At 43.3% G+C, this 13,360-nt stretch overlaps 1 protein-coding gene across 5 annotated transcripts in view; it reads left to right on the top strand.

The window, feature by feature from the left end:
- LOC111849958 (LHFPL tetraspan subfamily member 2a protein) overlaps nucleotides 1–13,360 on the top strand; it is a 49,997-nt gene that overhangs the window by 4,121 nt on the left and 32,516 nt on the right. The gene's annotated exons all lie outside the window — the stretch shown is intronic.

Genomic DNA, 13,360 nt, shown 5'->3' with positions numbered 1-13,360 from the left:
TGCGATGCATATATTCCTGAAATCAAGACACTAGTAAGTTCAGCACACAGCTGGCAGTGTGGCTGTTACTGTCTGATGATGCATCAAGCCGCAGAACCCTGATCACTTTCAGGGTCAGCCTTGGTCACAAGCTACCGTCTGGAATGTATTGTTCTGCTAGGCCGTGCAGAATTTCTTCAATTTATAGTCCTGGCATTGTTAAATGTTAGATTGAAACTGCAATGACTAAGAAATACAATACTGAGCAGAAGTGTGCAGAAGTGTGAAAACATGAAAGCATTCTCAGCAATTGTTTCAGAGATTCATTTTTGGATTTGGTGAAATACGGTCACGTGAAAACGTAAGTACCCTCAAAGTACATCACCTGTGTAGTATTATTTATCAGGGCATAAGAAAAAAATCTGGTCTTTACCAGCTCCTGAAAACTTTGGTAGAGCTGACACACAAACGATTTTACCATTTTGATATTTTTCCAACAAAAGTGGAATGAGCTGAACTTGGAACTGGAACATCTGGGGACTAATAGTGGCATCGTTCTGGGTTTCGAAGCCAGAAATTGTGGAGAAGAACGAATCATCAATTTGAAAAAACCCAGTCAACTGACTGCCATCTAACCAAAACCCATCGTACTTCATGGAGAGATGCATTTCAAAAACTTCCTTAAAAATGTGTACAATATACTTAATGTGTTGTGCTTTATGGATAGATGTTATGGATGAAATGTCCAAGAGTGCTTTAGATGCTTGATTTTTACTATCTAACCACTGGGTTAACCTTTTTTTGCACGGTGACTGTATGTCAGATCTATTAAAAGGTATTGATCATTCTCGGGCTACACTGGTAGATGTATGGGGTGTGATAAACTCGGCCAGGGAGGTCAATATACACAATAGCCCTCAGAGGCAGTTATCTTGCAGTGCCTTTCCACACACTTGGGAGGCTTTTTCCGGAAAGTCCAGCTGGAATACTTTTGCAGCTCCTAGGCAATATGGGCATTCAAATTAAAACTAAGGTAAGTACCAAGAGCTTCTGTCGGTTGGTGATTGCCAAGCCATCGTGTCTGCAGCGGGGGTTAAGTCAGAAGGCATCTGAGTGCCCTTTCTGGGAGGGGGGGTTGTTTTGTTTTTACAGTGAGGCCATCACTATGCACTATTTATGACATGGTCAACCCAGTGCTATGGCAACTGCTATTTAGTACGGGTAACCCATTGTCACAATCTCTTTGAGTCCCGGTCGTGATTAGTGGTTTTAATGGTTTTCCACGGGCTGATGAATTTAAAAAGGCAAAGTGTTTTGTCAGCCGTGTGTCTTAAGTCAGCAGGCATTATCATTCTCTTATGCTTCCATTCTTTGTTGAAGTGTTACTATGGGTCAAAAGAATGTATTTATAATTCTTTTTTTTTTGTTGTGTTTTAGCACTATTGTTCCTGTCATTAATGGGTGATCTGCAGATGATCCTCTGCATGTCACAGCAACCCTGTGACCTGATCTTATAATCACTTAAAATCGGACTAACTGGATACGAACTCCATTGACAGTGGGCAAAATGCAAAAAAAACTAAACTTTCAGTAGCTATTTTAATATTATGCAGTAGAACACAAACAGCGGCAGGATCTTATAAATCTGTAAACTGTAGTTAAATATATATCTTTTTTTTTTTATTTGTTTGTTTCTGAGATGTATACCTGGATTCTTACATTCACTTGTAGGTCTTCATGTTCGGAGATGCCTACTTCTTGATAGAAAAACTAGTTTAGCTGTAAAGAGCTTTGTGAGAAGGTATGAAACATATTTTAAGCACAGTTGAGCGCTGACCCTAATGTAATTTGTTTTACAGAAATACAAAGTAGTATCACATAGACAAACCAGTTAATTGCATTGTAGTAGAAACCTCAACATTGTGTTAAAAAGCAGGTGAGGATGATGCTTTCATCTGTATTGAACATTTCAGTTATCAGCTACTCTTTGTTCCTCGGCTCATTAAATGGCTCGGGATAAGGTCAGACATCTGTGGTCTGTCTCTGGCCGAATATTGGCACGTCCACGCCTGCCGCTTGCTTTCATCCAGGGTGACACGGTTTGTTTGTTTTGAAGATGTTTGCTTTAATGGAGCATTGTCTGCTTGGGGTCCTGACATTTCTTCATGATTTTTCTGTGAAAACTGACATTAACCTGAAATTAAAAAATGGTCCACGTCATGTGGGGGGAATCATTTTGAGGCATTTTGCGGTGGCTGCAGACGTCTGACGCACATGCATTATAAACCTCAGCGCTGTGGCACTGATGTGCCAAACAAACTGAATGCATCCCTCAAGACCCAATGCCAACTGTACAGCCAGATTAAAGCAGCTGGACCTTTGTTTACAGTGTAAGCTAAGGAATATGTGTGGGGGGGGTAAGGGGTGTTAGGGTTAGGTAAAGTTCAGCACTAGCCCTTATAGGTCGTAAGCAAAAAGAATGATACCACCAGCGGCCAATTACACCGCAAAGGGATATTCAGGCCCAGGGAGTACCGCGCCGAGGCCCAGGGAGTACCGCGCCCCGGCCCAGGGAGTACCGCGCCGAGGCCCAGGGAGTACCGCGCCGCGGCCCAGGGAGTACCGCGCCCCGGCCCAGAAACGTACCATCCCCCAGTACTACAGCTTATATCTAACTCAAAGGGAGGCAGCATATGCTCAGTATCTTTAAATGATACAGGATTGATGAAGATGCTTAGCATCTGGAGGTTCCCTATCCATAAACTAAACGCACATCAGCCCTTCCATCCCCCCCATCTTCCCTCCCAACTCCCAGTATCTTGGTCGCTATGGGTTTAATTGTGACTCACCAGATGTAAAAATATCTGCCAGATGTGGCAGCTTCCCACGTTTCTTCTGATTATTTGTTGTGCCTTCGACCTGCAACCCAAGCAGCTGATGTTTCCAAACCTATGGTAGATAAATATCATGTGTTGTTTTTGTTTAACAGGTATTCTTTTTTAAGAGCTCAGAAATGAAAATGCTTAGCTTTTTTCATTCACAAATACTTAGACCTCCAGACACACACTGTGATGCTATCTGCTGGCAGCTTAATTAGAATTGTACTCCTGAAGAACTTCAGTGGATACGTTCTACTCCAATTCCTATTTGGCCTGTACAGGCTGACACAGTAAAACAGGGATTTAGAGTCGGGCTAAGTTACACCTGCTTCAGTACAGCCGTTAAGCTCACCCAGTCACCAGTCAAGACGCAGGTGATCCAAATTTTAAGATTAATTTGTAACTTACAAATGTGCAGAGCTTTTAGAAAGCAACCTCATTTCCAAGGTATTGAGTATCTACATTTGTAAAATTGAAATGGTGGTTAAATCTAATCTAAAAATTCAGCGTTGAGGAAAAGGAAATAGAACATAAGAAATTTACAAACGAGAGGAGGCCATTTGGCCCATCAAGCTCATTTGGGGAGAACTTAACTAATAGCTCAGAGTTGTTAAAATCTTATCTAGCTCTGATTTAAAGGAACCCAGGGTTTTAGCTTCTGCTACACTAGCAGGAAGACTATTCCATACTCTAACTACATGCTGTGTAAAGAAGTGCTTCCTCAAATTCATTTTAAAATGTTCTCCCACTAATTTCCACTTATGGCCATGAGCTCTAGTATTTAAACTAATATTGAAATAGCCATATGGCTGAACAGCATCCAGACCCGTTAGAATCTTATATACCTGGATCATGTCCCCCCTTAGTCTCCTTTGCTCAAGGCTGAACAGATTCAGCTCAGCTAACCTCTCCTCATAAGACATTCCTCTAAGACCAGGAATCATTCTTGTAGCCCTATGTTGCACCCTTTCCAAGGCAGCAATGTCCTTTTTAAGGTATGGTGACCAAACCTGCACATAATATTCTAGGTGGGGTCTTGCCAAGGAATTATATAATTGTAGCATCACCTCCCTTGACTTAAACTCCACACACCTAGAGATGTAACCCAACATCCTATTGGCCTTTTTTATTGCTTCCCCACACTGGTGAGAGTGGGACATGGAAGCATCAACATACAGGGTCTTTCTCATAATCAGCTACCTTTATTTCAGTGGAACCCATAAAATATCTGTACTTGTTGGCATAAAAGGGTATTTTAAGTGCAGCATCCAATGTGCTATAGAGCTTGTCTGTGTCATTTAGAATTGAAAACTGTGTACAAAGGCAAGCATAGGGCAAGCAATGTAGCTGACTTGTGTAAATGTTGGGTGGTATATTAGTGCATGTCTTATGCAACCTAGCTAGAGTTACAGCCATTAATGTCAACCTTCCTCCATATGGGTAGGACTGTTCTTTACGTTCTCATTAAATGTTTGGGGGGAAAAATAACATTTTGGAAAGAGAGACTAGGAAGAGAAAATCCGTTACATTCGAACAGCCTCTAATATACTCTGTAAAAAGCCCTTTTGATGTTTGTCCCATTTGTGAAGGCTGCCAAGGCTTGGGATGTCAGAAGTGGGATTTTTTTCCACCCCTACAAAGAGCACATCTGTAGCTTCAGCACTGAATTCTCGTGATGCAATTTACCAGAGCCAATCATTCTGCTTGCACCATTTAGACCCCAAAAGCTAGACCACATTCTGGGGTTGAATAACTTTTAGCCAGTAGCTGATAAAAATGGGAGGAGGGTAAATGTCTTTTGCTAATGTTCCAGCCTCCCTAAAAAGAGCAAACCGTTAATGTAATGGCTAGAGAGTGACGTAATGCCAGCACATGTTCCTTAGCATGTGGGCAAAGCGTGGCGAGGAAAGGAGCTCCTTCCAATCACCGGCCCAATGCCGCTAATGCGGCTGAGGGGCTGGGCTAGCGGTTAGCGTTTGTGGTTGGCTCCTTTATGTGGTCAAGTTGGCATGAAAACCGCGGTTTGTTTCTGCATAAGGGCTAACGATCATGACCTGAATTGAGAGTGCGTTAAGGGTGAATGCTGATAGGATTACATACACACAGTGGCCAGTTTATTAGCTACACCTGCTGGTTAACACAAGCAGCCTGCCTGTCCCAACCTCGACTCGTGGCTGCAACTGAATACGTACGGCATGCAGACGGTCAAGAGATTCACTTATCGTTCAGCTAAGAGTTAAGGATGGCTAGGATGTGTGATCTAAGCAATATTCAATGTGGTGTGACTGTTGATACCAGATGTGGTGGTTTCGACATCTCAGAAATGGGTGTCTTACTGGGATTTTCACACACTACTGTGTCTAGAGTTTACAGAGAATGGTTCAATAGACAAAAAACTGTGGGAGAAAAGCTTTGTTAATGAGGGTGGTCAGAAGAGAATGGCAAGAGGTAAAGGTAACAGGAAGGCTGCAAGTGCAATAATAACAGCTCTGTACAACTGTGTTTTGCAAAAAGGCGTCTCAGTGCACGACTCAGCTACCCTTGCAGTGGTTCTAGAGGCTCTATGGCCACTCAGTGTATATGAACAACGAAAAATATGACATTAGCCAGTTAGCCTCAAAATTAAAAATGGAAATGGAATTTGTCCACGGGAGTTAAAATTTCTTTGGCAGCCCAAGAATAACAAACGATGCAGTTTTTCGAGTGACAATGGCCGCAGACTGAGCACTCCTTTTTGTGGGCAAGCATGCCTGTGTGATTTTGTAACCAGCATGGGTCACCCCTCCTGCAGTGTGAGGTGTCTGAACATCTATCCACACTTTACCTGTCCTGCTGGAGCAGAGCGTCTGTATAGCATGTGAATGGCAGGACTTAAGTGACAGCTGGCGATGCACATGGCCCATGTGATTCATCAAGGAGCATTGCAAACGAGGCCTGGGGGTTCGGAGTGCTTATATGACGGTCCAGCTTCTCCTCAAGCACTAAATATGTAGGTGCAGTAGTGATGTCATCTCAACAGAACTTTTTTTCCCCGGCATGACAATGAAAATGTGGGATTGTGTTTGTATGTGTGTGGGCATGTATATATTAAAATGTGATAATAATCTGTTTTGACCTTGTGGGAACACTTTTTCAGTCCCCAAAAGGGGACACTCAATTTTATAGAAATCTATGAATGCAACAAAAAAACTAAAGTGGTAAAATGTTTGTACTTTGTTTATTTATGGTTAAGATTAGGGCTGGGTAGGGCTTAAGGTTGTCAGTTGGGATTAAGGCTATGCCCTTAGAAATGAATGGAGAGTCCCCACAAAGATGTGACTGCCGGTTCCTTACTGAACTGGGGGGGGGGGGGGTCCTCTGCCCAAGCCACATTGTCCAGGGTGAAATTGGCCATTATATAATACCTGTATCCCTGCCAAGAAAGCAGCTCACTTTTTTCTTCCTGGAGTTCCCGTAACTGTCTTAACTAAATCTGCTTTGCAATGACGTGCAGTTTTGAACCAGAAGAAACCTTTTGCTGCTGAAATTTTAACTGGATCTGAATGAAAGTGTTCCGTTTGTTTTCATAGTTTGTTTGCATCAGTGATATAACATGTCAGAACAACCTCTCTCGTCTGACAAAAGTCTTTGTCTCTGCTTTTGTAGCTGGATTTGTCAGAGTTACTGAAGTCTGAAACCTCAGTGTGCTGATGACTCAGTGATGACGCAAAGCAGCAGATGCAGAAGGAAAGTTTTTTTTTTTAAAAGTAGGTTATGCTTGTAAGATGATACTGTACGTTACTCTGTTCCTGTTGGCTTGATGGATATTCATCTATACCTTTTTCCATAACTTTTCACAGTGAGCACAGGGCTAGTGGGACGAGTCTGGCTGGATGAGGATCCACCTTTGCAGGTCACACACTCAGAAGGGAGCAGGCTTGGTGGCTCCAGCTCACCTAGCTACTGTATATGAGTGCAGGAGGAGAACAAGGAGACCAAACTGCACGCAGAGTCTGGGTCTGGATTTGAACCCACAACACTGCAGATGTGAGGCCACAGTATTAACCACTGATCCACTATATTGCCCACACACTAAAATCCAGTGGTGTTATACTAGGCAGTACGTATCCGCGAACACATCGACTATCTGTGTGTAAATGACGTGTAATGGGCTGTTTGAAATTGTTGGCCAAACTGCATCTTAGTAAAAAGGGCTGATATTCTGGGGCCTTTGCTTCAGAGCGAGAGCAGCCTTCTCGCCGTCACACGGAGTAGCATTTGCAGTGAGCTGTCATGGCTCGGCTGGGCTCTAACAAGCGCTGACAGCCTCCTCAGTGACCAGTGTCACTCAGGCTCATGCAGCCATGACTCAGACAGTTGGACTCTCTGCTCAGGTCACTACTTTTACTCATTAGTCTCACTTATTTTATAATGGCTGGTTCCAGGGCTTCCCCTGCTTTATGGGAATTCTGTCCACCGCGTCTGGAAATGACTTCATCGTGTCGGGGTTTGTGTGTCAGTAAGTGGCGTCGGAGTAAGAGAGCAGATCGGCTCAGGATAACGAAGCTCGGCTGCTGGAACATTCAATCACTTTCTCAGCTGGTCACTCACAGTTTTACCGTAGCTGGTTAGAATAGGTTCGCTCTGCCACCTGTGCTGTTACTCCCCGTGTTACTGCATGATTGAGTAGGTCACTCTTGGCAGGTCAGTGCCCAGAATGCAGGTTCGGGCCCAGAGTTAAGTAAGGACACGGAGTGGTCTGTAAAAATCTTCCGGTAAAGTGCTGTGGCTTTCCAGCCGGTTCCCAAAATCTCGTCGTATATTAAATAAATGGAGCGTTGTGGTTTGTAACACTGCTGTGAACCGTGAATTTTGAGCAGCCCCCTAAAAACATTCATTTAGTTTGGGCTGATTTTTTAAAGGAAGAGGAAATGTGGAGCTTATTGGCTGAGGTTCTTCTGGATGTGTCCACGTGGCCAAGCGATGGGAACATAAACACCATGGTTTGAGGGCAATGTAAAGATGAAATATGGTACGTTTAACAGCTGAAATCAAATGGTAGTACAATGCTTATTTTTCCCCAGTGGTGGTCGATGTTTAAAATTTGGTCATGTGGTGACAACTGTGTTTGCAACATCAGTATCTATTAGAATATATGGGTATATTTCAGCCAACTTTGTTGAGTGGCAGAGCAGCTGATCTGCTATCGGCTTGTTTGGTCTGGAAGTTTACCTCACCTTGGCGACCATGCGCTGGAGACAATAGTGGAAACCTTCTAGCCTGCCTACACCACAGCAATGCATTGTGGAGAAAGCCAGACCTTTCTCAGCCGCATGATCACTATATATTTTTTGAAGCCTACTAAAGTTTCCTCCATCTGCAGTGTTTTGCAGGACAAACTATAAGTAGCAGCCGTGCTATGCATTCAGAGTTATATAATCACTGTAATGTGTTTTTCTTTTTAATTTTCTTGAAATGTTGAATATCAGTTAATGAATACTGGAACACTGGAGAATGAATACAGATCTAATTGTTTAGTTCCCCTTGCAAAAGATGTTCCTTGTTTACGGTTTAAGTGTTTTCTGTGTACTGGATTTTTTTTAATAGGCAGATTTGCTGGTGTATAAACATAAACATAACTTTGACTTTATATGCTGCACCATTTGATATTTTTGGCGACAGACAGGCATCCCTGTTTTGTTCCCTCAACCTCCTGGGACTGGCTGAAGGTGACCTGTACTGGATAAACAGTAGCTGAAGATGGATGCCCGAAACATCTAGCAGAGCAAAGTTTCCTTAAATATTTTAAACTCACTATATGAAGATTATGAATTCCAGATAATTTAATAGATTTTAAATATGCATTTTAAATATCCTACATTTCACCCGATTTATGTAAAGCTACCATTTGTTCTTACCACAGAATTAATTTTAATGATCGGTTTGCATTGTTGGGTTTTTGTTTGTTACGCATGAGTGACAGCCTGCCGATTGCCTCAGCCCATCCTCTGCCGAATGGCATCTCAAATGCTTCTCATTACTGTCCTGCTGCTTAGGGGAGGACTGGGGGGGTGTTGTGGGGGCCAAACTGCTGGGGACCAGATGTGGTTCGGTGAAGGATCTGTCCTCCTCAGGAGGAATGCCCTATCTCCCTCTCTCTCTCTGTTTGTCTTTCTCTCTCTCTCTGTCTTGCTCCCTCTCTCTCTCTCCCTCTGTCCCTCTGTTTGTCTTTCTCTCCCCCTCCCCCTTTTCCAGCCAGAGGCCATCCCTTTGACCCAGGGAGCACGTACCATGCAGTTCAGCTGTGAGGTGAAGCAGCAGTGGGTGACCTAAGAGCTGAAACACAATGTCTGGCGTGACTCCGCGCGGTCAGGGCACGGTCCAGCAAAGACTGTCTGGCCAAAATCCCACATTTGAAAAATCAGCTGACGCAAGGAGACCCTGCACTGCACCCCTCCTGAATAGTTTCGTATTATGAGCATCATAAGATTGAAAGGCGAAGTCTTTGCGGTTGGAGACGAAGCTTAAATATCACAAAATGTCACCATTGGAGGATTCCACCCCTCCTACAGCTGCTGCTTAAAGTGGAAAAGGTGCAGAATAATAATCAGCTCATCTGACTAAATCTGCTATTCAAACCCCAATTCACTTCAGCTAAGGATTCCATTGTACTGTTGTTCCTACTTTCTACCAATATATAGACAGTCACTCTCTTTTTGTATGGGATTTTCTCCCACCCAAAGACCTGTACCTGCCCATTGTAGTTTACCATTAAAACCACTAGGGCCTGTGGGACATGAATTCGCAGTGGCTGCTTTGTCATTTGCCCGCTCCTCTCTTCCCATTGGTTACTGTGGGGTTGCAGTGAACCTGGAGCCGATCCAGGAAACACAGGGCATGTGGGTAAGCCCTTTGCCCGATGGCAGTGCACCACACCATATGCACAGAGTAAAGCGGAGAACTAGAGGGAAACCCACACAAACAGCAAGATAGCGTGGGAACTCCGTCGGGTCAAAGCCGTAACCCTGGTGCTGTATTGGGACAGTATTTTAGATCTTCTCTTAAATATGCTACATGACGGCAGTTGTTGAAAGTCACAGGCTATAGTAACAATGTGTTTCAACTATAGTCCACCGGGATATAACTGGGTCTTATTAGGGTATAATGGCTCCCTGACCGGGGGCAGCATGGTGGTGCAGTGGTTAGCACTGTTGCCTCTCCTCAGGGACTAGGGTTCAAGTCTCTGCCAGGAGTCTGTGTGTCTGTGGGGTTTGCATCTTCTCCCCGTGTCGTCCTGATGTTTTCTCTGGGTACTCTGGTTTTTCCCCCACAGTCCAAAAACATGTTGAGGCTAATTGGAGTTACCCCGTTGACCTTAAGCCTGTGTGTGTGTGTGTGTGTGTGTGTGTGTGTGTGTGTGTGTGTGCTCGCTCTGCAATGGGTTGTTCCCCACCTTACGCCAATAGGTTCCACACCCCACAACCCTGAATCGGACAAGCGGTTTCAGAAAATGGGTGGATAGATAGTTCACTGACCTCATTTAAGTGTTTAAACTGTTTGCTTTTATTTAGTTTCAGAAAGCATTGTATTGTTTAGTTGCTCTCCAGATCATCCACGGAGAGACGACAGCCACAGGTCATGTGTGTGGCCTGTAGCTTGTTTACATGCCGTTGGTGTACAGACCGTAAATACTAGAGATGCACCAATCAAGCACCAATTTTCAGCGTGCTCGGCCTGAACCGGAGACCAGCCAGTCAGTCTCATGTATTTCCAGTACCGAACTGGTTCATTTTACACATGGAATATGGTCAACGGCGCAGGCGAAAGCCTCACAACCACCTGCACACTCACAGCCACATACTAACATGTCATTAGCGTGGAAGTTCTTCACTGTAAGTGAAGACAACACAAAGACTGCAATTTGTAATATATGTAAAGTCAATGTAAACTGTGGTGGAACCACTGTGAAAACATGGTGAAACATCGGAGGTGCACTTTAAACTGATTATTAAACGTATACTAGATAATCTTGAAAAGGAACAACCATTAAAATTGCAAAGCTATCCAAGGCTTTTTTTCCTATGATGGAGCAAAAATGTTTTAGTGAAACTTTAACCCCATGTGCTCTAATGTCCATACAGTATGAAGGTATGAAATAGCCTGATCTTAATCTAGCTTAGTAGTGATGTAAGAATTGCACATGCATAACATGTGATGTTGGTATTAATAATATTACCCTGCATCTGTTATTATTTGGAAGACTATAGTACACTTCAGTTTTATTCAGAGGTTTGTAACCTGCAGACTTTATTTTAAGACGAGTAAAAAGAGAAAAAGGTCAGTGTCATGTTATCTGGTGAATTTAAACATAATGGAAAATGACATAAGTAACTGACATTTGTTATTTAAATCTGTTGCACCTGCTTGTTTGGTAAAGTAAAAAATGTCAGATAAAGTTGGGTGCACAGTAACTCATTTTCAGTTAATTGTTATTTGTAGCTCTTTCTAGTCACAGAGCACTTTCATTTTGAGATGTGTTCAAGTGAGAGAAGACCCTTAGTGCAGTTTGGGGGAAACCAAAGTTTAACAGTTTTCACTATTATGAAAATATAATTTTGCATTAAAGAAAAGTTGATTTTTTGTTTGTAAATGCTGTCAATTATGGTAGTTAGAAGGAAAATCAGAATCAGCAAAATTGGCAGGTCACACAAAAATCGGAAATTGGAATCGGCCAAGAAAATTTGCAATCGATGCTTCTCTAGTTCAGACCCATCGTGAACAGTCTCTGGCTGTTATTGAGCAAACATTCTATAAAGACATAAAGTTTATTATGTGTCTGAACTGCCCCTTATTGCCTTTTCCATGACACAGAGCTGAAACATGATTCTTTGTACTAGAATGAGGTAGACAGCTATAGGTTTTAAGGGTGTCCTGATATAGAACCATGGGAACTGCATTGTGAAGGGCAATAGCTGTTTTTGTTGGGATGGCCAATATAATTGTTTTCTCGTGGAGTAAAATGTATTTGGAATTTTCAGTTAATCCATTGCATTGACTTCATAAACTGCCATGCGTTTGAGTTTTTTCATGATGAAGACATGGAAAAATACCTCATGCCTCAGGCAACTGAATTCAAAGTCATATTCGGCATGTAGCATTTTGGATTTAACTGGAGTAGAATAAAAAAAACATACTGGATGTGGGACAACGATGGATCAGTGGGATGGTGTCTTTATGGGTGTCACATGGTTCGTTTTGAGAGTGAAGTGTTTGCTTTTGTTGCGCCTCTTATGAAGTATTTGAGAAGGCTGCTGGGGCTATAATCCTCTGGCGAAGGCCTGTGGTTCACGTGGGCATCTGCTGTTTTCTTTACGTCCTGCTTATGTGCGTTCTCTGTCACCGGTCCGCTGGGCTGAGAGTAATGAGCCAGCTATGCAGTGCCCTAACCCCTGGAAAATCAAAGCTGATGCGTATCTGCCAGGGTCCCGCGGTCTGAAGAGCGGAATAACAAAGACTCACAGAGTTAGATTTCGTTGAGGACCACCTAAGGTTTTACTCTGGATTTTGTTGGCTCCAAGATGTGTGTTAGCTTTGACCGCCACCCTGCAGAGCCTAATTAGGCCATTTCCTGGTGTTGCAAAAGGCTCTCCAGCTCTTGGTCAGGCAGGATTTATAGATTCAGGGGACATGAAAATCCAAACTGGATTTTCAACAATGGCTTTTTTTTCTGAACATTGTATGTGTGTAATTAAGAACTGTTTTCTGTGATGACTCCGAGAAAGGCCTGTGGTTGTTTTATTTGAGTTTTTGTCGTCATTTTAAAAGCTGTTTTTTAAGGTTGCTGTTCTTTTTGGTTGTTTGACTGCTTGTTGGGACACTTGAACTACATGGATCTGCATCCAGAGGTGGAAAATTTTAGGGCCAGAAAGTACAAATTTAGACCAAGGTTTTGTTTCAACCAACCAGTTCAGTACTCTGTGACTCTGACTCTTTATACTAAACTGGTTGGTTGAAACAAAACCTTGGTCTGCATTTGTACTTTCTGGACCTGAACTTTCCACCTCTGCCGGCCTCAGATCTTCCTGGGTTCCTGTGTTGTGCCCTGAATATTGCAGGCCTGCCTTCATCCCAACATTCCCTTTGATTTTGTAAATGCCGAGCCTGCAATCTTCACCTGCTTATTTCAAAAGACGGTGCCTCTTCATTTTAGATGATCTCCTCTGATAATTTGCGTCTGCTGAAATGCTCCTGATGATGAAGGGCTTGCGTGCACCAAGCGTTGCCACAACTCCACCTTCCCATCCCACAGGCCGTCGTAAAAGCAGCCACGTTTCATTAAAGCTGCGAGGTAACCTGCACGCTCTGTGACCCTTCTAAGAATATGGCGGCAGCGTCTCCCTGAGCAAACGGGGAGAGCTCTCCTTTTCAGGAACGTTAGATGTGTGGGCAGAAACGCGCATCTGTGAGCATGCTGAGTACAGTGTTTGATATAAATCTCAGTGGACTTGATGTGTGCAGTGGGG

This window comes from Paramormyrops kingsleyae, chromosome 7 (assembly GCF_048594095.1).
Source record: "Paramormyrops kingsleyae isolate MSU_618 chromosome 7, PKINGS_0.4, whole genome shotgun sequence".
Lineage (NCBI taxonomy): Eukaryota > Metazoa > Chordata > Actinopteri > Osteoglossiformes > Mormyridae > Paramormyrops > Paramormyrops kingsleyae.
The sequence above is the reverse complement of the archived record's forward strand: the minus strand, read 5'-3'. Positions and strand labels throughout refer to the sequence as shown.